This window comes from Pipistrellus hanaki, assembly GCF_964339955.1.
Source record: "Pipistrellus hanaki genome assembly, chromosome: 21".
Lineage (NCBI taxonomy): Eukaryota > Metazoa > Chordata > Mammalia > Chiroptera > Vespertilionidae > Pipistrellus > Pipistrellus hanaki.
The window spans coordinates 5,278,530-5,302,840 of record NC_140523.1 but is presented as its reverse complement, the minus strand read 5'-3'; the positions used below and the strand labels follow the sequence as shown (position 1 = coordinate 5,302,840).

At 49.8% G+C, this 24,311-nt stretch overlaps 1 long non-coding RNA gene across 1 annotated transcript; it reads left to right on the top strand.

Moving 5' to 3' along the window:
• Positions 1 to 291: 291 nt before the first annotated feature.
• LOC311614484 lies at positions 292 to 8,666 on the top strand. Its single transcript, XR_014793670.1, has 3 exons — positions 292 to 1,125; positions 3,703 to 3,814; positions 8,584 to 8,666. It is a non-coding gene; the product is annotated as an uncharacterized lncRNA (long non-coding RNA).
• Positions 8,667 to 24,311: the final 15,645 nt, after the last annotated feature.

The window sequence follows — 24,311 nt, the reverse complement described above, 5'->3', positions numbered from 1 at the left end:
TTTCTTTTCTTCCCCTTTCTCTCTGCCTCTCGCTCCAACTCTCCCACTCCGAATGGAAAGCGCCTCAGCCGGGCGTCCGCTCCCCCCCGTCCCCTCCCTCCCTCCCTCCCTCCCCTTCTTCTTTCTTCCCTCTTTTCTTCCTTCTTCCTCCTTTCTTATGTCTCTAAAAAAGGGTTTTGTGTGCCTGTGGGAGTTTTCGTTTGAAAACCTAGTCACGCCTTTTTTTTTTTTCTTCTTTCCTCCTCCTCCTCTCTCTCTCTCTCTCTCTCTCTCTCTCCTCAGAAAAAGGGGAACAAAGATGAAGTGAAGCGGGGGGAGGAGAAGGGCAGCGGCGGCACCTCACATGGGAAAAGGGGGGGAGGCATCAAGGGGCCCGGGGACCGCGCGCCCCCCCCCTCAGCCCCCCAGGCCTTGGGGAGCCTGAGGCGCCCGGAGAAGGGGAACCAGCGGGGCGGGTGGGGTGCCGCCCAGCCAGTCGCCCCTCCCGGGCCCGAGGTGGAAGCTGGGTGTGTTCTGGAGACTCCTGTCTTTTGAAAAAAGTAGGCAGATGGGCTGGGAAACTGCAGAAAAGCCTGGAAAACAGCTGTTCGGGGCGCCCTGGACGGACGGACTGACGGGCTCCAGGGCGCGGGCGGCGAGGGGGGCGCGCAGGCGCGCTCCCGGCCTTGCGCGCGCGGGGCCGGGACTGGCGGAGCCGGGGGTCGGCCCCCCGAGGGCCCTCCAATCCCAGGGCCCGGCCTCGGCCCCGCGGACACCGCAGGGGGCGTCGGGGCGTCGGGGCGTGGCCACTTCCTGTGCAGGGTCAGGGCCTGGCGCCTCCTGGCGGGGGGGCTTCGCACGGCTTGGCTTCCCGCCCCCCTCAGCCCCCAGCTCTCCGGGGCGCAGGCCGGACCCTGGGCCTCCCACCTCCGGGAACCCGGCCCCTCGGACCCGCGTCTCCACTCGGGAATCCTGTGCCCCCACCCCTCGGGGCAGAGCCGCCCCGAGAGGGTCAATTATTCATGGGGCGCCCGGGCGTGCTCCCAAGACCTGCTCTGCCCTCAGCTTCTGCAGGCGAGGCGGGGAGAGGACAGGGAAAAGTTCCCAGAGTAAAAAGTTGGCCACGTTCTCTCTCATGTCCCCCAAGTAAGTATTGAGCACCTGCTGGATGCCTGGGGCTGGGGCTGAGGCTGCTGCCAAGGACTGAGGGGGGGAACGTGAGGTCCCCCTGGGGTGTCCACCCCCCCCCCCACCCCGGAGTTTCCGCAGGAAACAAAGCCTGAGGAGCCTGGCGCCCCAGACCAGGTCAGGGAGGAGGAGGAGGAGGAGGAGGAAGGAAAGCCGGCGCCTGGCTGCCCTGCGCCTCGCTTCCTTCCCCTTCCCTTCCTTCCTTCCTTCCTTCCTCCCGGCAGCATCTCCTTGGCTCCGCCCCTTCTTCTCATCCATTCCTCCCACACTTCCCTGCTTTTCAGCGGAGGGTCCCTGCTCCCAGCAGAGAGAGCAGATGTGGAGCCCTATTGTCTTCTCCCCCAAGGGGCTGCAGCCTCCCCCGACCGACCTGCTACTTGGCATCCCCTCCCCTCCGCCTGCCCCCCCAGCCAGGAGGCCTGGGCCTTCAGAGACCGGAGCCCCAAGGCCACTGCCCCTCACCCCACCCCGAACCAGCGCCTGGTGATGTGAGCAATGACTGCAGTCACTCAGAAACATGATTTGTGTCTGACTGGGAGGGAGAAAGCAGGAGCCGGAGGCTCGGCGTGGGCAAGGAGGACACCAGCGTTTTAATACCACCACACGAAGGCCCCAGAGCCTTCGGCCACTGGGCCCCCTTCATAGGATGACACATTTCTGTCATTTTTAAAAAAATATTTTATTGATTTTTTTACAGCGAGAAAGGGAGAGGGATAGAGAGCTAGACACATCGATGAGAGAGAAACATCCATCCACTGCCTCCTGCACACACCCCTACTTGGGATGTGCCCGCAACCAAGGTACAGGCCCTTGGCCGGAATCGAACCTGGGACCCTTCGATTCACAGGCCGGTGCTCTGTCCACTGAGCCACACCGGTTTGGGCGAATCGCTGTCATTTTATTTTCCTCCAGATTCGTGCCCCCACGTTGTAGCCTTCAAACAAAGCGAAGCACAGCTCGGGCCGGCCAAGCATTCATTTCACAAATGCTCACCGAGTATACCTACTGGGTGCCTGCTGTTGAGCTGGGTGCCAAGGTCCTCCTCATGGAAGGCCTGGCCAGACCCGCAGGGAAATAATAAGCAAGAAGGCAGCAGCCACCACAGTGCCAGGTGCTGCGTGCAAAGAACAGAGGAGGAAGCACCTAAGAGGGGACTCTAGACGAAGGTGGTCAGGGAGGGCTTCCCGGAAGAGGCGGCATCTGGATGAGTAGGCCTGGGACAGGCAGATGCGTGGGCAGGCACAGCCTGTCCAAAGCCCCCAGGGCAAGTGAGCACATTCTTACAGATTCTTGGAGCTGCCCCAAGTATGTGCCGCCCCGAGGAGGGTGCATGCGGGGGAGTGGGGAAGGAGAGCAATGTCAGGGCACACGTTGGGGAGGCAGGAGCATGGAGAGTGACTGGGCGAAGTGGGGGAGGGCAACGGGTATCGGGGAGATTGTCAGATTTTAGCCTCTCCCGCTTGTTTAACTTCATGAGCTTGGGGGAGTCACAGCCTCAGGAAAGAACTTAGACTCAGTTTCCCCACTTATACATTGGGGCTAAGAAAGATCTGGGAGCCAAAACTGGTTTGGCTCAGTGGATAGAGCGTTGGCCTGCGGACTGAAGGGTCCCAGGTTTGATTCCAGTCAAGGGCATGTACCTTGGTTGCGGGCACATCTCCAGTGGGGGGTGTGCGGGAGGTAGCGGATCAATGTTTCTCTCTCATCAATGTTTCTAGCTCTCTATCCCTCTCCCTTCCTCTCTGTAAAAAAAATCAATAAAATATATTTTTTAAAAAAGAAAGAGCCGAAACCGGTTTGGCTCAATGTATAGAGCGTCAGCTTGGGGACTGAAGGGTCCCAGGTTCGATTCCGGTCAAGGGCATGTACCTTGGTTGCAGGCACATTCCCAGTGGGGGGGGGTGCAGGAGGCAGCTGATCGATGTTTCTCTCTCATCGATGTTTCTAACTCTATCCCTCTCTCTTCCTCTCTGTAAAAAATCAATTTAAAAAAATAAAAAAATATGCCGGGACCGGTTTGGCTCAATGGATAGAGCGTCGGCTTGGGGACTGAAGGGTCCCAGGTTCGATTCCGGTCAAGGGCATGTACCTGGTTGCGGGCATATCCCCAGTAGGGGGTGTGCAAGAGGCAGCTGATTGATGACTCTCTCTCATCGATGTTTCTGACTCTCTATCTCTCTCCCTTCCTCTCTGTACAAAATCAATAAAATATATTAAAAAAAAAATTAAAAATAAATAAATAAATAAAGAAAGAAAGAAAGAAAGAAAGATCTGGGGGCTGCAGAGATAGCATCTTCTGTGTAAGGGCCCAGGCTTACTTGCGGGCAAATCTCTGGGCTTGTGGACTTCTCTGTCTTCCCATCTGTAAAATGGGTATGAAAACACCGTCTCACGGGGTTAAAACGAGGCCTACGTGAGCCTGTGCAGAGCACGATGGTGGCTTCTATTCATTCGTGTGTTTTTTGGGGGGTTTTGTTTGCTTGCTTATTTGTTCTGTTAATCCTCACTCGTGGATATTTTCCCATCGGTTTTTAGGGAGCGTGGAAGAGACGGAGAGAAACATCGATGTGAGAGCAACACCATGGATGGTCTGCCTCCTGCACAGGCCCCGGCCAGGGCCCAGGCCCGGGAGGAACCTACAACCCAGGTACAAACAAGCCTTTGCCCAGAGTCGAACTCAGAACCCTTTGGTCCCTAGGCCGACAGTCTATATCCACGGAGCCAAACCAGCTAAGCCTATCCCTTCGGGTTTTTTGTTTGTTTGTTTGTTTTTAATATATTTTATTGATTTTTCATAGAGAGGAAGAGAGAGGGATAGAGAGTTAGAAACATCGATGAGAGAGAATCATCCATCAGCTGCCTCTTGCACCCCCTCCCCCCCCACTGGGGATGTGCCCACAACCAAGGTACGTGCCCTTGACCGGAATCGAACCTGGGACCTTTCAGTCCGCAGGCCGACGCTCTATCCACTGAGCCACACCGGTTCAGGCTTTTCCTTCGTGTTATAAACCAGGAAGGTGCCCGTACATGAGATTCCGTTCCAGATGACTCACCGCGCCAGAAACTCAATGAGCTGGCTTGTGGAGGAGCATTCATTTGAAAAATGCCCCGTGTCCCCACAGGTGGCCTGGATCGGGGACACCTACGTCTCATCCAGGGGGCCAAGGCGTTCGCTCAGGGGCATGGCTGGCACTCGGAGACTGGCTACCCAAGCCAGGCCTCGTCAGGGGAGGGTAGCCTGGCAAAGACAGGGGGCCACCCTCGGAGCCGGTACCCACCTGGCTGAATTTGCTCAGTGAAGAGAAAAGCAGACAGACAGTCACGCTGGGGAGGAGGGCGGGGCAGGAGGGATTATAGACTCCTTTGCCAGCTGCTAGACATCATTTTTTTTTAAAATATATTTTATTGACTTTTTACAGAGAGGAAGGGAGAGGGAGAGAGAGCTAGAAACATCAATGAGAGAGAATCACCGATCAGCTGCCTCTTGCACACCGCCTACTGGGGATGTGCCCACAACCAAGGTACATGCCCTTGACTGGAATCGAACCTGGGACCTCTCAGTCCACAGGCTGATGCTCTATCCACTGAGCCACACCGGCTTTGGCTGCTTCAAATCTTAGTTCTTTTTGCCTGGGTCCCTCATTCTCGAAGCCACATGCAGATGAACTTGGCACCAGCAGAATGCCCCCTCCCGGATCCTGGCGCACCGGTGTTCCAGTTTCTGGCATTGTAAACATCTTAACACTCCTATTATTTCTTTAGGACACAAGTTCACGGTGAGATAGTTTGAAAATCAGCTAAGCCAAACTGAAAAGGAAACCCCCATGGAGCCATTATAGTGTGGCATATACATCCTTGGACATTTTATTTTTTTATTTTTTTAATATATTTTGTATTGATTTTTTTACAGAGAGGAAGGGAGAGAGATAGAGAGCCAGAAACATCGATGAGAGAGAAACATCGATCAGCTGCCTCCTGCACACCCCCTACTGGGGATGTGCCCGCAACCAAGGTACATGCCCTTGCCCGGAATCGAACCCGGGACCATTCAGTCCGCAGGCCGACGCTCTATCCACTGAGCCAAACCGGTTTCGGGACTATTATAAGGTTTATTCGTCCTCAGGATTTCCCCAAGGGGGAAGGGGATCAGATGCATTCATGCTGCAGACTTTCCAGAATGTTCCTATCCATCTCTGAAAGTCTGGGGAGTCTTGAGAGCTGAGAATAGGTAGGAGATACAGCTCTTCGGCGTCTCAATTGATGTGTTCCCCCGAGTAGCTGCTGGGAGATTAGCAGGTGATTATTAAGATCTGTTTCTCTCATTGACAGACATTTTAAGAAGCATCCGTGACTCCTGTAATATTTCGTGCTTGATGCTTCGGACTAAATCTCCCAACTGGAATCGGCCATTGGAAAGGGCAGGACCCCAGGGTAGAACTAAGAGGGGCTTCAAAAAGCGGTTATGTCACAGATAGCTTTCTGCCCCTCTAGAAACAGTCACATTATCCTTATTTTTTTAAATATATTTTTTATTGATTTTGTACAGAGAGGAAGGGAGAGAGATAGAGAGTCGGAAACATCGATGAGAGAGAGTCATCGATCAGCTGCCTCTTGCACACCCCCTACTGGGAATATGCCCGCAACCAAGGTACATGCGCTTGACCCAAATCGAACCTGGGACCCTTCAGTCCCCAAGCCGATGCTCTATCCATTGAGCCAAACCGGTTTTGGCTATCCTTATTTTTTTTTTATTAATTACGTTTTTAAAAATATATATTTTATTGAGTTTTTACAGAGAGGAAGGGAGAGGGATAGAGAGTTAGGAACATCAATGAGAGAGAAACATCGATCAGCTGCCTTCTGCACACCCCCCACTGGGGATGTGCCCGCAACCAAGGTACATGCCCTTGACCGGAATCGAACCTGGGACCCCTCAGTCTGCAGGCCGACGCTCTCTCCACTGAGCCGAACCGTTTTCGGCGGTATACACTTTTAAGCTTTTTTACATATAAAATAAGCAAAGACATAGCTTTATTTTGCTTGTTTTGTTTTTATTGATTTCAGAGAGGAAGGGAGAGGGAGGGAGAGAGAGAGAAACATCCATGATGAGAGAGAATCTTGGATCGACTGCATGAAGCTTGCCACCTGGGCATGTGCCCTGACCAGGAATCGAACCTTGACCTCCTGGTTCATAGATCGACGCTCAACCACTGAGCCACACTGGCCGGGCCTTTTAAGCTTTTCTTGGTCGCTAATATGAAATTGTATTCCAGGCTTTTTACCAATGAGCTCTTCCACAGCAATAGAGGTTATTGTTATGGCTCTTATGCGTTTATTGGTTTTGACCTGGTGAAGCTGGCAGGTTCCTGTTTATGGTCGATGGCCTAGCCTTCTTTTGGCATATTTTCAGTCTCATATTTATGCAAATAAGGCTGATTAGGTTATGGGGAATAAAGCAATGCAAATACACACCCGTGGCCACAGGCGGAGTCATCAGAGGAAGGCAATTTTGACACACCCTGTCATTACTCCTGGAAAATCACTTGCCAATGTCACATGTCGACCACACACAGATTTTTGCCTGCCTTTGGGTTTCCCACTAAATCCTGGATGATTCCTAAATTTTCCTTTTAAAAAAAAAAATATATTTTTATTGATTTCAGAGAAGAAGGGGGAGAGAGAGAGAGAGAGAAACATCAATGATGAGAGAGGCTCATGGGTCGGCTGCCTCCTGCACGCCCCACCCTGGGGATGGATCCCTCAACCGGGCCATGTGCCTCTGACTGGAATCAAACCTGGGACCTTTCAGTCCGCTGGCAAACGCTCTATACACTGAGCCAAACCGGCTAAGGCTGACCTGGATCTTTTTGACTGAAGCCTAGGTCCTGTTCTCTAACTATATGTTAACGCTTAAAGATTATATACTAGCCCTAGCTGGTTTGGCCCAGTGGATAGACTGTCTGCCTTCGGACTGAAGGGTCCCAGGTTCGATTCCAGTCAAGGGCACGTACCTTGGTTGCGGGCACATCCCCAGTAGGGGGCGTGCAGGAGGCAGCTGATCGATGTTTCTCTCTCATCAACTCTCTATCCCTCTCCCTTCCTCTCTAAAAAATCAATAAAATCTATATTTAAAAAAAAAAAATCATATACTAGCCCTAGCCAGTTTGGCTCAGTGGATAGAGCGTCGGCCTGCGGACTGAAGGGTCCCGGGTTTGATTCCGGTCAAGGGCACATGCCAGGGTTGCGGTATCGATCCCCAGTGGGGAGCTTGCAGTAGGCAGCCCATCAATGATTCTCTCTCATCGTGGATGTTTCTATCTCTCTCTCCCTCTTCCTTCCCCTCTGAAATCAATACAAATAAATAAAAAAAGAAAAGAAAAAGAAACTATCATCACCCTGGAAGGAACAAAAAAAAACAAAAAAAAGATCCAAGTCAGGCCTTCAAGGTACTTCCAGTCCAAAACAGCCGAGCACACCGGAAGTCATGGGGCAGAAAGCAGGCATTTTCTCCGGCCCTGGAGATGCTGGAGGACCTAGGAGGAAGGAGGAACCACAGAGCAGCGGCTGAGGATTTGGGCTGTGGGGTGAATAGGCTATTGTGAAAGCGTATTGTGCCAAAGGAGAATGGGGCTTTTTGTGAAGGGAGATAAAGGGTTGTGGGGTGAGAACCGGGAGGAGAGGGTTGAGAAGAGGAGGGGAGGGGAGGAGGAGGAGGCAGGCCTGGGTGCAGCAGGTGGACTGGGGGCAGGGCCTCTCTGAAGGTCTCCTATGGGTGTTCTCCAGCCTGCACCTAGGTTGCTGTGTCCAGGGCCAGCCCAATTGGGGGGAGGGCGGGTTGGGGGGGTCAGTAAATGTGTATTGTTCGTAAAAACAGATGAATGAATCAGCATGGCCAAAACTGGTTTGGGGGGCTCAATGGATAGAGCGTCAGCCTGCGGACTGAAAGGTCCCGGGTTCGATTCCCGTCAGGGGCATGTACCCTGCTTGCGGGCACATCCCCAGTGGGGGGTGTGCAGGAGGCAGCTGATGGATGATTCTCTCTCATCGATGTTTCTAGCTCTCTATCCCTCTCTCTTCCTCTCTGTAAAAAATCAATAAAATATACTTTAAAAAACAACAAAAAAAAAAACCAGATCACCGAAACAGGTTTGGCTCAGTGGATAGAGCATCGGCCTGCGGACTGAAAGGTCCCAGGTTCGATTCCGGGCAAGGGCATGTACCCTGCTTGCGGGCACATTCCCAGTGGGGGGTGTGCAGGAGGCAGCTGATTGATGATTCTCTCTCATTGATGTTTCTAACTCTCTATCCCTCTCTCTTCCTCTCTGTAAAAAATCAATAAAATATATTTTAAAAAAACAAACAGATGAATGAATCAACATGCATCCTTAAGGATCACTCTCATGAATTTCCTTTAAGGCATTCAGTAAGCTCGCCGTCTGGGGGGAAAAGGACACCATTGCGAAGCCATGAGGATGGGCAAGACCAGAGGAGTGAGGTAGGTGTGTGGCTGCGTGTGCGTGTGTCTGCGTGTGCGTGCGTCTGCGTCAACCACAAGAGGGGCCTGGGTTCGAGTGAGAAGGTGGCCATGGCTGGAGCCTAAGGAGCTCGTGGCTGTGTGGACTCAGCAGCCGGGGGTGACCTTGGCCACACGCCATCTCGGTGCTTCTCTCCCTAAAAGCAAGCGTGTCAAACTCGCCCTGGGCGGGCCGGGCCGAGAGATTGACATGTTTGTTGGCCTAGAGCCGTGGTCGGCAAAGGGCGGCTCGCAAGCCACAGGCGGCTCTTTGGCCCCTTGAGGGTGGCCCTTCCACAAAATACCACGGCCTGGGCGAGTCTGTGTTGAAGAAGTGGCGTCTGAAGACGTTTGAAGTTTAAAAAATGTGGCTCTCCAAAAAAATGTCAGTCGTTGTCCTGTTGATGTTTCACTCTGTGGACTCATGAGTTTGCCGACCCCGGGCCTAGAGAATGGGCTCAGGGTCACCTGTGTTGCTGAGGAGATTCAGTAAGACAATGCATTGCTGCCCTGGCTGGTTTGGCCCAGTGAATAGAGATCACCGCCTGTGGACCGAAGAGTCGCGGGTTCGATTCCGATCAAGGACATGTACCTCCGTGGCAGGCTCCGCCCCAGCCCAGGCCCAGGTCTGGGCACGTGCAGGAGGCAATCATATCGGTATTTCTCTCTGTCTTTTTTTTTTCTTTAATATATTTTATTGATTTTTTTACAGAGAGGAAGGGAGAGGGATAGAGAGTTAGAAACATCGATGAGAGAGAAACATCCATCAGCTGCCTCCTGCACACCTCCCACTGGGGATGTGCCCGCAACCAAGGTACATGCCCTTGACTGGAATCGAACCCGGGACCCTTCAGTCCGCAGGCCGACGCTCTATCCACGGAGCCAAACCGGTTAGGGCTTCTCTCTGTCTCTGTCTCTCCCTCTCTCTTCCACTCTCCCTAAAAGTCAATGGAAAAATATCCTTAGGTGAGGATTAACAAAAATCAAAATAATAAAAATAAAATGGATCTTGAGCTCTGCTGGTGTGGCTCAGTGGTTGAGCATCGTCCTAGGAACCAGGAGGTCAGGGTACGATTCCCGGTCAGGGCACACGCCCGGGTTGCGGGCTCGATCCCCAGTGTGGGGCGTGCAGGAGGCAGCTGATCCGTGATGCTCTCTCATCATTGATGTTTCTCTCCCCTCTCCCTTCCTCTCTGAGATCAATAAAAAGAAGTATATAGCCGAAACCGGTTTGGCTCAGTGGTAAGAGCGTCGGTCTGCTGACTGAAGGGTCCCGGGTTCCATTCCAGTCAAGGGCACGATTCCGGTCAGGGGCATATACCTTGGTTGCGGGCACATCCCCGGTGGGGGGTGTGCAGGAGGCGGCTGGTCGGTGTTTCTCCCTCATCGACGTTTCTAGCTCTCTGTCTCTCTCCTTTCCTCTCTGTAAAATATCAATAAAATATATTTTTTTAAAAAGAAGTATATATATATATATATATATATATATTTTTTTTTTTTTTTTTTAAATGGGTCTCGAAAGAAAAGTGGGAACCTGCTCAGCCACGCAAGGGGCCCAGGGCTTTGCTCAGGGACAGAGTGCCGGAAGCTCCCTAACCCCTCGGAGCCCTGGTGTCCTGCTCTGCAGAAGCCTCTCCGACCGCCGGAGTGAGATGACACATGCCCAGTGCCAGGGAGGTGCCCGCCTGGAGTGGGTGCTGACTGACAGAGGCCAGTTCTTCGTCCCTCTCTCAAGATCACTTCCTCTTTGAGGCTTCCTTCCTGTTCCCTTGTGTCCTGTCCCCGTCCCCCCCCCCGCCCCCCCTGCTCCTGAGCAGGCAGTGACTGCTGCTCGGGCTGTGAATAACTCAGCCTGCTTCCCAGAATCCGCAAAATCCTTTTCAAAAGCGGGTCATGCCAAAAACCGGTGTGGCTCAGTGGACAGAGCATCTGCCTGCAGACTGAAAGGTCCCGGGTTCGATTCCGGTCAAGGGCATCGACCTTGGTTGCGGGCACATCCCCGGTGGAGGGTGTGCAAGAGGCAGCTGATCGATGTTTCTCTCTCATCAATGTTTCTAGCTCTCTATCCCTCTCCCTTCCTCTCTGTAAAAAAATCAATAAAATATATTTTTTAAAATATATATAAGTCAGTCCTTTGGGGGGCAAATCCCCCGGGACCAGACGCCTCTGGGATGGAGAGCTCCCTCCCCTGTGAAACCTTAGGCTGTTACACAACAGGCTGTAATGAATACCGCCCAGGCTCGGAGAGGCAGCCCATCACGCTAATGAAAAATGAAAGACACCTCGGCTCAGTGCCCAGCGCCTGCAGGCATGTGCCAGGCCAGGAGCCGCCAGCAGAGGGCGCTCCTGGGGGCCTGAGGTGCCCAGGCCCATCATTCGTTTGCCCATGGTGCCAGCCTCCTGTAGGAGAGAGAGCTTCGGCCTGTGGACTGAAGGGTCCCAGGTTCAATTCTGGCCAAGGACACATGCCTGGGTTGTGGGCTCCATCCCCAGTCAATCAATGATCCTCTCTCATCATTGATGTTTCTAGCTCTCTCTCCTTCTCCCTTCCTCTCTGAAATCAATAAAGAAATATACGTAGCCGAGGCTGGTTTGGCTCAGTGGATAGAGCGTTGGCCTGCGGACTGAAGGGTCCCGGGTTCGATTCCGGTCAAGGGCATGTACCTTGGTTGCGGGCACATCCCCAGTGCGGGGGGTGCAAGAGGCAGCTGATGGATGTTTCTCTCTCATCGACGTTTCTAACTCTCTATCTCTCTCTCTTCCTCTCTGTGAAAAATCAATAAAACATATTAAAGAAGAAATATATATGTGTATATATACACACATGTATACATATACACATATGTACATACATACACGCGTGCATATATACATGTGCGTGTATGTGTATGTATTATACATAATGTATGTATTCATATGTATAACACACATATATAACACATGCACGTGTGTATACATACATGTGTATGTATTCATATGTATATGAATGACCCAGTCCTGGTCAGCCAGAGCAGGGCATGAACCCGTCGTCCTGTTGCCATGGGAGCCATTCAGAGGGGAGGCCTGGGAGGGTTGGGGGGGATAGGGGGTGGTGCAGAGCAGGGTGGCACCGCCAGGACGTGCCCTGCCTCACAGCGTGGCTGTGGTGGGACTCAGTGAGAGAACACGTAGGAACCACACGGGACAGGCACGTGTCATCAACGTTGGCAGCGGTGATAATGCTGCTGCTGAACCAGTTCCTCCTCTGCAGCCCCGCCCAACCCAAACATGCCCACCCTTCACAGCTCCTCTTCCTCCGAGAACCCTCCTGGATCATGTAGGGTCCGTGGTTTACAAATCGGGGGCCCTTCTGGATCACCTAAGAAGGCGAGAAGTTGCCAAAACCGGTTTGGCTCAGTGGATAGAGCGTCGGCCTGCAGACTGAAGGGTCCCGGGTTCGATTCCCGTCAACGGCACATCCCCAGGAGGGGGCGTGTAGGAGGCAGCTGATGGATGACTCTCTCTCATCGATGTTTCTAACTCTCTATCCCTCTCCCTTCCTCTCTGTAAAAAAATCAATAATAAAATATTTTAAATTTTTTTTTCAAAAGGTGAGAAGTTTGTTTGCTTGTTGTTGTTTTAATGTTCTTACTGATTTCAGAGAGAGGAAGGGGGAGGGAGAGAGAGAAGCATCAATGATGAGAGGGAATCATCGGTCGGCTGCCTCCTGCACGCCTCCTAGTGGAGATGGAGCCCACCACCTGGGCATGTGCCCATTACTGGAATCCAACCCAGGATGCTTCAGTCCGCAGGCCAATGGTCTAACCACTGAGCAACACCAGCGGGGGCTGTATCAGGATGATGCTTTAAACAACTGAACCACTCAATCAGGGCCACGGCTTTTTTTTTTCCTTGTGGTGAGGATTTCTTAAAGTAGATCTTAATCTACTCTCTTAGCAACTTTTATTTTATTTATTTATTTTTATAATATATTTTATTGGTTTTTTTTTTTTTTTTTACAAAGAGGAAGGGAGAGGGATAGAGAGTTAGAAACATTGATGTGAGAGAAACATTGACCAGCTGCCTCCTGCACTCCCCCTCCACTGGGGATGTGCCCTCAACCAAGGTGCATGCCCTTGACCGGAATCGAACCTGGGACCTTTCAGTCCCCAGGCTGACGCTCTATCCACTGAGCCACACCGGTTAGGTCTGTCTTAGCAACTTTTATTTATTTATTTATTTTTTTAAATATTTTATTGATTTTTCACAGAGAGGAAGAGAGAGGGATAGAGAGTTAGAAACATCGATGAGAGAGAATCATCGATCAGCTGCCTCCTGCACACCCCCTACTGGGAATGTGCCCGCAACCAAGGTACATGCCCTTGACGGGAATCGAACCCGAGACCTTTCAGTCCCCAGGCCAACGCTCTATCCACTGAGCCAAACCAGTCTTGGCATGTCTTAGCAACTTTTAAAATATGAACTGTAGTATGATTAACTATAGTCACCATGCTGTACAGGACATTCCCCCAATTTCTCCATATGCCAATCTGGATAGGTGTGTATTCCTAGGAATTACGCATTTCTTGTAGGTTATCCGAATTTGTGGGTGTATCACTGCTCACCATATTCTCTTACAATCTTTTTTTTTATGTCTGTGAAGTCAGCCGTATGCCTCCTCTTTCCCTTCTAATTTTAATTATTGGCGTCTCTTCTCTCTTTTTCCCACCCTTGGTTCCTATGGCTTAAGGGTTTGTCCATTTTGTTGATCTTTTCAAAAACGATTGCTTAAGCCGAGACCAGTTTTGCTCAATGGATAGAGCGTCGGCTTGGGGACTGAAGGGTCCCCGGGTTCGATTCCGGTCAAGGGCATGTACCTTGGTTGCGGGCATATCCCCAGTGGGGGGTGTGCAAGAGGCAGCTGATCGATGACTCTCTCTCATCAATGTTTCTAGCTATCTCTCTCCCTTCCTCTCTGTACAAAATCAATAAAATATATTTTTTTAAAAAAACAAACAAAAAAAACAAAACTATTGCTTAAGCCGAAACCGGTGTGGCTCAGTGGTTAGAGCATCAGCCTGCGGACTGAGAGGTCCCGGGTTCGATTCCGGTCAAGGGCACATGCCCGGGTTGTGGGCTGGATCCCCAGTAGGGGGTGTGCAAGAGGCAGGCAATCAGTGACTCTCTCTCATCATTGATGTTTCTATCTCCCTCCCTCTTCCTTCCTCTCTGAAATTAATAAAAATATATATATTTTCAAAAAACTAACTCTTAATTTTGTCGCTTTTTTTCCTATTGTCTCTCTATGCCCTGCTTTGTTTATTATCTCTGCTGTAATCTCTATTATTTCCTTCCTCGGCTAGCTTGGGTGCAGTGTATTTTTGGTTTGTATTTGCTTGAGGTAGGAAGCTAGGGTGTTGATTTGAGCCGTTTCTTTCTTTCTGAATGCGAACATTTCATAGCTGTAAACTCCCCCTGAGCGCCGCTTCCACCGCGTCTCGCAAGGTTTGGAATATTGTGTTGCTCTTTTCATTGGTCTCGGGGTAGTTTCTGATTTCCCCGGTGATTTATTCTCTGACCCGTTAGTTGTTTAAAAGCGCGTTGTTTAATTTCCATCCGTTTGTGGGTTGTTTTTATTTTTCTTTTTTTCTAGTTTTCCCTCTGCTATTCATTTCTGGTTTTCTTCCATTGTTACCGAAAGAGACACTTCCTATGATTTCAATCCTTTAAAAATATATATAGATAGTGCCGAAACCGGTGTGGCTCAGTGGATAGAGCGTCGGCCTGCGGACTGGAGGGTCCCGGGTTCGATGCCAGTCAAGGGCATGTGCCTTGGTTGCGGGCACATCCCCGGTGGGGGGTGTGCAGGAGGCAGCTGATCGATGTTTCTGACTCTCTGTCCCTCTCGCTTCCTCTCTGTGTAAAATCAATAAAATATATTAATAATAATAATAATAATAATAATAATAAATAAAATAAAAAATTTATTTTTTTCCCCCAGAGAGTAAGGGAGAGGGAAAGAGAGATAGAAGCATCCATGACGAGAGAGAATCATGGATCGGCTGCCTCCTGCACATCCAACACCGGGGGATGGAGCCCAAAACCCAGGCATGTGCCCTGACCGGGAATCGAACCTGACCTCCTGGTTCCTAGGTTGACGCTCAACCACTGAGCCACCTGGTTGGGCTTATTTTTATTTTATTTTATATTTTATTGATTATTTACAGAGAGGAGGAGAGAGGGATAGAGAGCTAGAAACGTCAGTGAGAGAGAAACATCGACCAGCTGCCTCTTGCACACCCCCAACCGGGGATGTGCCCGCAACCAATGTGCATGCCCTTGACCAGAATCGAACCTGGGACCTTTCAGTCCGCAGACCGACGCTCTACCGCTGAGCCAAACCGGTTTCGGCTGGGCTTATTTTTAATTTTTTTTTATTAAATTATTATCTATGTACATATTTTTAATTTATTATTATGATTTTTTTTATCCTTACCCAAGGATGTTTTTTTTTTAAATGTTTGAGGTGACAGACATGCATCTTTTTTAAAAAAAAACATATTTTATTGATTTTGTACAGAGAGGAAGGGAGAGAGATAGAGAGCTAGAAACATCGATGAGAGAGAGTCATCGGCCAGCTGCCTCCTGCACACCCCCTACTGGGGATATGCCCGCAACCAAGGTACATGCCCTTGACCGGAATCGAACCCAGGTCCCTTCAGTCCCCAAGCCGACGCTCTATCCATTGAGCCAAACCAGTTTCGGCTTGAGCCAAACCGGTTTCGGCCCAAGGATGTTTTTATTGAATTTTATTTTATTTTATTTTATTTTATTTTATTTTATTTTATTTTATTTTATTTTATTTTATTTTATTTTAGAGAGAGAGAGGAAAAGAGAGAGGAACAGAAAAATCAATGTGTGAGAGAAATAGCCCGTACGCACCCCGACTAGGAATCGAACCCATGACCTTTTGGTGTACAGGACGACACTCCGACCAACTCAGCCCCCCAGCCACGGCTACCTTTCCTTTCCACATGTTCTGATTTTACCTTCTACCCTTTCCAACCTTTTTAGCCTTCTTACTTCCTTTCATATTTTCTCTTTTAATTACCTGTTTTTATGGTTATAGTTCCCTCCAACTTAAAAAAAAAAAATCGTATTTTTCTGACTAGGAAAGTGGAGTGTATTTTTATTGCTAACTGTTTGGAAAATATAGGAACGGGTATAAAGAACGAAATTAAAATATCCCATTAAGTCTCCTCTAGGAATAACCACTGTTGCTGTTTTATTGTATTCTCTTCCACTGCTTTTTCTATTCATAAACACTTAGAGATATTGCCTTAACCCTTTGTCTGACTAAGTGTCGTAAATATTTTCCTATGACTTGATGTTTGTTGAAAAAAATATTAAAAAAAAAAAATACATTTGTATTGATTCCAGAGAGGAAGGTAGAGGAGACAGAGAAAGAAACATCAATGGTGCCGAAACCGGTTTGGCTCAGTGGATGGAGCCTCGGTCTGCGGACTGGGGAGTCCCAGGTTCGATTCCGGTCAAGGGCATGTACCTTGGTTGCGGGCACATCTCCAGTGGGGATTGTGCAGGAGGCAGCTGATCGATGATTCTCTCTCATCGATGTTTCTAACTCTCTATCCCTCTCTCTTCCTCTCTGTAAAAAACCAATAAAATATATTTATATAAAAAAAATTAAAAAAAAACAAAAAACGATGGAACCGTTTGCTTTTATTTTCTTCTCAAGATCCATTCTTTCTTAGGGGAGACCTAGTTTTTTTTGTTTGCCTTCAAATAACACGGGGGTTTATTGAGGGCCCGATGGTACGAGATGGCACTCACCTTGATCTTCCACGCTGTTAGCCAGCCCAGCCAACGAGATGGATCGGCTTACCCATCCTCTCCCTGTTGATGTGAAATCCCACCTTTATCACACACCGAATTCTTATTCCTATGGACTCTTTTCTGTCCTGTTCTATTGATCTGTTCGTGTATCGCCAGGCCAATACTGTGCCATGACTTCATTTCTTATTAGGAAAAGCAATAAAGGCTTATTTACAGAAAAAGTCAGAAAAACGCACGGGCACAAGCAAACCAAATATAAAACACTGGCAATGGCATCCGGGACTAACTAACATCCGGGTTACCTTGTTTTCTATCACTTCGGATCATTTAATTTATAGAACACCATGTGTGTAAATATATATACTTCTCCAGTAACATAAAGGCGGTGCCACTTAAGTAGTTTGGCAAACCTTTTATCCACTTTATGATACTTTGGAGGGAACATGTTTCCTTGCTGGTAAATACTCCTCTTTTCAAACCTTTTTTGTTGTTGTTGTTGCCCTGGCCGGTGTGGCTCAGTGGTTAGAGCAGAGACCTGCGGACTGAAGGGTCCCAGGTGCGCTTCCCATCAAGGGCACATGCCCAAGTTGCTGGCTCGATCCCCAGTGGGATCTCACAGTCCAGGAGCCCTTGGGGCATGTCCAAGCTTCGATATTTTTTTTTAGAGAGAGCAGAAGAGAGGAAGGTGTTTTGTCCCTCAGAGTCCACAAAAAGGCGGGACTCGCTGCTGCAGAGTCCGGAGAAGCTTCGTTGACATTCTCCACCATTATTTGCGGACGGGAACCAGACTCATTGATCTATTATTGAACACACTTCGTGCCTGCGTTTTTTGAATTCCGCTAAAAGCTTTTGTTTGGATGTATCGATTATATCTGAACACGGCTAGTCTCCTGAGACTGTTAGATCACCCCCTTCTGACAATCTTTACATTCCTTAAAACAATGCTGCAAATGTATTCAGTCTCTGTGTGTTTTCATATACACAAATAGGAAATGGATAAGCCACAGAAAATTTAAAAAATATATATTTTATTGATTTTTAACAGAGAGGAAGGGAGAGAGATAGAGAGCTAGAAATGTCGATAAAAGAGAAACATCAGCCAGCTGCCTCTTGCACACCCCCCACTGGGGATGTGCCCGCAACCAAGGTCCATGCCCTTGACTGGAATCAATCCTGGGACCCTTCAGTCCGCAGACCGACGCTCCACCACTGAGCCAAACCGGCTTCGGCTTGTTTTGTTTTTTATTTATTTTTATTGTGCCACAGAAATTTTAAAAATGACTATTGCCCAGCCGAAACCAATTTAGCTCAGTGGATAGAGCGTCGGCCTATGGACTGAAAGGTCCCGGGTTCGATTCCGGTCAAGGGCATGTACCTTGGTTGCAGGCACATCCCCGGTAGGGGGTGTGCAAGAGGCAGCTGATCGATGATTCTCACTCACAGATGTTTCTAACTCTCTATCCCTCTCTCTTCCTCTCTGTAAAAAGTCAATAAAATATATTGTTTTGAAAAATGACTATTGCCCAGCTGGCATGGCTGTGTGGTAGAGTATCTACTTATGAACCAGGAAGTCACGGTTTGAATCCTGGTCAGGACACATGCCTGGGTTGTAGGCTATTGGTGCCCAGTGTGGGGCGTGCAGGAGGCAGCCGATCAGTGATTCCCTCTCATTTTTAAAAAAATATATTTTATTGATATTTTACAGAGAGGAAGGGAGAGAGATAGAGAGCTAGAAACGTCAATGAGAGAGAAACATCGACCAGCTGCCTCCTGCACACCCCCTACCGGGGATATGCCCGCAACCAAGGTACGTGCCCTTGACCAGAATCGAACCCGGGACCTTTCAGTCCACAGACCGACGCTCTACCACTGAGCCAAACTGGTTTCGGCTCCCTCTCATTATTTTTTTTTTTTAATATATTTTATTGATTTTGTACAGAGAGGAAGGGAGAGAGATAGAGAGTTGGAAACATCGATGAGAGAGAATCATCGATCAGCTGCCTCTTGCACAGCCCCTACTGGGGATGTGCCCGCAACCAAGGTACATGCCCTTGCCCGGAATCGAACCCGGGACCTTTCAGTCCGCAGGCCGACGCTCTATCCACTGAGCCAAACCGGTCCCGGCTCCTCTCATTATTTTTAAAAAATATATATTTTATTGATTTTGTACAGAAAGGAAGGGAGAGAGATAGAGAGCTAGAAACATCGGTGAGAGAGAGTCATCAATCAGCTGCCTCTTGCACACCCCCCACTGGGGATATGCCTGCAACCAAGGTACATGCCCTTGACCGGAATCGAACCCAGGACCTTTCAGTCCCCAAGCCGACACTCTATCCATTGAGCCAAACCGGTTTGGCTCCCTCTCATTATTGATGTCTCTCTCTCTTTCCCTCTCCCTTCCTCTCTGAAATCAATACAAATATATTTTAATTTTATTTATTTTTAAATATTTTATTTATTTATTTATTTATTTATTTTTACAGAGAAGAAGAGAGAGGGATAGAGATTTAGAAACATCGATGATAGAGAAACATCCATCAGCTGCCTCTTGCACACCCCCTACCGGGATGTGCCCACAACCAGGGTACATGCCCTTGACCGGAATGGAACCAGGAACCTTTCAGTCCGCAGGCCGACACTCTATCCACTGAGCCAAACTGGTTTCGGCACAAATATATTTTTAAAAAGAAAAGAAAAAGAATACGTCCAGGAGAGGAAGGACTGAGTGTAAAAGAGACAGGAATAGAGGTCAGACTTTCTGAATGTACCTGGTTTTGTAGCTCTGACTCTTGAGTTTTGTGTACGTTTCACATGGAATAAAACAAACTTAAATCAAATTGTATTGGCGATTTGCATCTTCCTTTCTTTTTTTTCCTTCCCCGGTCTATTTAAGGCTGATCAACTTTATTGACCTTTTCACAGAACCAGCTCTCGGCCTCATTGATTTCTCTCCAACATTTGCCTGTTTCCTATTTTATTGATCTCTGCTCTTATTTCTTTCTGCTGATGTTGAGTTTAACCTGCTCTTTTTCTAGTTACTTAGGGTGGAAGGTTGATTTTTAAAAAAATTTCTGCTTTTTTTGCCGGGACCGGTTTGGCTCAATGGATAGAGTGTCGGCTTGGGGACTGAAGGGTCCCGGGTTCGATTCTGGTCAAGGGCATGTACCTTGGTTGCGGGCATATCCCCAGTAGGGGGTGTGCAGGAGGCAGCTGATCGATGACTCTCTCTCATCGATGTTTCTAACTCTCTATCTCTCTCCCTTCCTCTCTGTATAAAATCAATAAAATATATTTTAAAAAAATTTTTCTTCTTTTTCATCCTGGCCAGCGGGCTGAGTGATTAGAGCATTGGCCCGAGGACCGAAGGGTCTCGGGTTCGATTCCCGGTCCAGGGCATGTCCCTGGGTTGGGGATTAACTCCTTGTTCCCACTGGGGCACGTGTGGGGGGAGGTAAACAGTCGATCTGTCTGTGTCTCTCTCACATCAATGTTTATCTCTCTCTCTCTCTCTCACCCCCCTCTTCCCCTCTCTTCCACTCTCTCTGAAAAGCAATTGAAAAAATACCCTTGGCCAGCACCGGTTTGGCTCAGTGGTAGAGCGTCGGTCTGCGGACTGAAGGGTCCCAGGTTCGATTGCGGTCAAGGGCATGTACATTGGTTGCGAGCACATCCCCAGGAGGGGGTGTGCAAGAGGCAGCTGATCGATGTTGCTCTCTCATCGACGTTTCTAGCTCTCTATCCCTCTCCCTTCCTCTCTGTAAAAAATCAATAAAATATATATTAAAAAAAAGAAAAAGAAAAAATACCCTTGCCAAAACCGGTTAGGGCTCTAATATACTTCTTTCCATTATTGTTTCCGTTTCTTTTCCTACCATTTGTTGGATTAATAACATTTCTGTATTCTTCTCCTCCCCCCCCCCGCCCCCCCCCCCCCCCCCCAATGATGGTTTGCACGCTCGAGATCCTATCTCTGTTTTGCTGGTGATCACCCTCCGGTTGTCGCCTTTTCTCGGTGTCACGGGTGCGCTTACCGTGAGAGCCCCATCACCGTGGAAGTCTGGTTATGAGAAACAGCGACTCCTCCGCCTCCCCAGCCGTTTCCCCCTCCGCAGCGGAAACCACTTTCCCTCCTTCGGCGGGCCCTGCGCCTCTTCTCTCCTTCATCTCTCACCCGCACGCACGTATGGCCCCGTCTGGGTTTCTCGGATTGAGTCACTTGTCTGTTGACTTTCCACTGGAGAGGATGAAGGTGGAACTCTCCCTGTTAGAATACGTGTGCATGCCGAAGCTGGTGTGGCTCAGTGGATAGAGCGTTGGTCTGCGGACTGAAAGGTCCCAGGTTCGATTCCGGTCAAGGGCGTGTACCTTGGTTGCGGGCACATCCCCAGTAGGGGGTGTGCAAGAGGCAGCTGGTCGATGTTTCTCTCTCGTTGGCGTTTCTAGCTCTCTATCTCTCTCCCTTCCTTTCTGTAAAAGTATTTAAAAAAAGAATACGTACACACATGCACACACACACACCCCTTCCTAGTGGGTAGGAGATAGGAGGATGAATGAATGAATGAACGTTAGTGTCCTATATAATAAAAGGCTAATATGCACCCAAACCGGTTTGGCTCAGTGGATAGAGCATTGGCCTGTGGACTGAAAGATTCCGGGTTCGATTCCAGTCAAGGGCATGTGCCTTAGCTGCAGGCACATCCCCAGTGGGAGGTGTGCAGGAGGCAGCTGATCCATAAAAATTGATCATCATTTTTGTTTCTATCTCTCCCTCTCCTTTCCTCTCTGAAATCAATAAGAATATATATATGTATATATAAAATGAATCAACCAATGAATGCATAAATGAGTGGAACAACAAATCAATGTTTCCCTCTCCCTCTCCCTCTCTCTCTCTCGAATTGATAAATACATGTAAAGAGGAATATTTGCAAGTAGAGTAGTCATGTATATATTTTAAAGGATCTGGCAAAGATAGCATTTCAAGGAAACATTTAGGGATGCATTTAGTTCTGAATATAATGACAAATCAGGGAGGGAGGAGGGACTATGAGGAGCACTTCCAGATGAACAAGAATTAGCTTGTATTGATAACTTACATAGAACTCACGATAACTCCATGACTTCTTTTTTTTTTAATATATATTTTATTGATTTTGTACAGAGAGGAAGGGAGAGAGATAGAGAGTTAGAAACATCGATGAGAGAGAGTCATCCATCAGCTGCCTCCTGCACACCCCCTACTGGGGATGTGCCCGCAACCAAGGTACATGCCCTTGACCGGAATCGAACCCGGGACCCTTCAGTCCCCAAGCTGACGCTCTATCCATTGAGCCAAACCTGTTTCGGCTCCATGACTTCTATATATGCTCATTCCTGTGCATGAAACATGCACACAGTACCCGAACTCATTTCTCATATCCTCATCAGCTTGTGAGCCTTATTCATTCTGAAGTCCTTCAAAAAAAAAAAAAAAAAAGGCTATTTCCATGATGTTTTCATTTGCATCTCTCTGATTACAGCTGAGGTCGAATATGAAGATGTTTCCACGGTTTAAAAAATTAACTAGCTTTTAATTGGAGAAGTCATTCATGTACAGGGGGGGAAAAATATCAAAGAGCATAAAAAGCCACGCTAGGAGACATACATCTCCTTCCCACGCCCGAGGAGCCCCTGGCCCTGAGGCGGCCACCGAGATCCGCTGCTTCTTCCTCCTTCCAGAAATACTGCGTGCACAAGCCAGCACCTTAGGAAAGAGGAAATGCATCGGGGTACCTCTGAATCTTTTTTTTTTTTTTTTTTTTTTTACTATATTTTATTGATTTTTTTACAGAGAGGAAGAGAGAGGGATAGAGAATTAGAAACATCATCAGCTGCCTCCTGCACACCCCTACTGGGGATGTGCCCGCAACCAAGGTACACGCCCTTGACCGGAATCGAACCTGGGACCCTTGAGTTCGCAGGCTGATGCTCTATCCACTGAGCCAAACTGGTTTCGGCCTCCTTTTTTTTTTTTTTTTCACACAACAAGAACATGTTTTTTTTATTTTTAAAAACATATATTTTATTGATTTTTCACAGAGAGGAAGGGAGAGGGATAGAGAGCTAGAAACATCAATGAGAGAGAAACATGGACCACAGGAGATGTGCCAACAACCCAGGTAAATGCTCTTGACCGGAATCGAACCCGGGACCCTCTAGTCCCCAGGCTGATGCTCTGTCCACTGAGCCAAACCACTTAGGGCAATACCCAAGTAATTCTGATGCCACTTCATGCCAGGGGGTATCACCATCCACTTACCGTTAGCAATCATGTCCCTTTGGCCACCGGAAAATGGGCGGTGCAATTTCTCAGGCCTCTCCAGAGAGCGATCTTGTAAGGAGCCCCCTGGGGACCAGTGGTCTGAAGGGGCAGGTGGGGTGGCATGGCCATACGGTGAGGCGTGGAGGACGGCTTCTGCCCGCAGTCAGTGGAGCCCCAGCAGAGCTGGTCGCCAAGGCGGAGTGGCTGGGACAGGGAGTGGCAGGGACAGAGAGTAGCTGGGACAGGGAGTAGCTGGGACAGGGAGTAGCTGGGACAGGGAATGGTGGAGACAGAGAGTATCTGGGACAGGGAGTGGCGGGGACAGAGAGTGGCTGGGACAGGAAGTAGCTGGGACAGGGAGTGGCGGGGACAGGGAGTAGCTTGGACAGGGAGTAGCTTGGACAGGGAGTAGCTGGGGCAGGGAGTGGCTGGGACAGGGAGTAGCTGGGACAGGGAGTGGCTGGGACAGGGAGTAGCTGGGACAGGGAGTGGCTGGGACAGGGAGTGGCGGGGACAGAGAGTAGCTGGGACAGGGAGTGGCTGGGACAGGGAGTGGCGGGGACAGAGAGTGGCTGGGACAGGGAGTAGCTGGGACAGGGAGTGGCTGGGACAGGGAGTGGCGGGGACAGGGAGTGGTGGGGACAGAGAGTAGCTGGGACAGGGAGTGGTGGGGACAGGGAGTAGCTGGGTCAGGGAGTGGCTGGGACAGTGAGTAGCTGGGACAGGGAGTAGCTGGGACAGGGAGTGGCTGGGACAGGGAGTGGCGGGGACAGGGAGTAGCTGGGACAGGGAGTGGCGGGGACAGGGAGTAGCTGGGACAGGGAGTGGCTGGGACAGGGAGTGGCGGGGACAGGGAGTGGCGGGGACAGGGAGTGGCTGGGACAGGGAGTAGCTGGGACAGGGAGTGGCTGGGACAGGGAGTGGCTGGGACAGGGAGTAGCTGGGACAGGGAGTAGCTGGGACAGGGAGTGGCTGGGACAGGGAGTGGCGGGGACAGGGAGTAGCTGGGACAGGGAGTGGCTGGGACAGGGAGTGGCGGGGACAGGGAGTAGCTGGGACAGGGAGTGGCGGGGACAGGGAGTAGCTGGGACAGGGAGTGGCGGGGACAGGGAGTGGCTGGGACAGGGAGTGGCGGGGACAGGGAGTAGCGGGGACAGGGAGTAGCTGGGACAGGGAGTAGCTGGGACAGGGAGTGGCGGGGACAGGGAGTGGCTGGGACAGGGAGTGGCGGGGACAGGGAGTAGCGGGGACAGGGAGTAGCTGGGACAGGGAGTAGCGGGGACAGGGAGTAGCTGGGACAGGGAGTGGCTGGGACAGGGAGTGGCGGGGACAGGGAGTAGCTGGGACAGGGAGTAGCTGGGACAGGGTACATCCAAGGCCCTGGGAGGCCTGGAGGCCGTGACGCGGCAGGACGAGCTGCCTGATACGAAGGCCTGTCACGGATTTTCCTCCCGAACAAGGCCTGCCCTGTTTGCATTTATCGACGCCACGTGATGG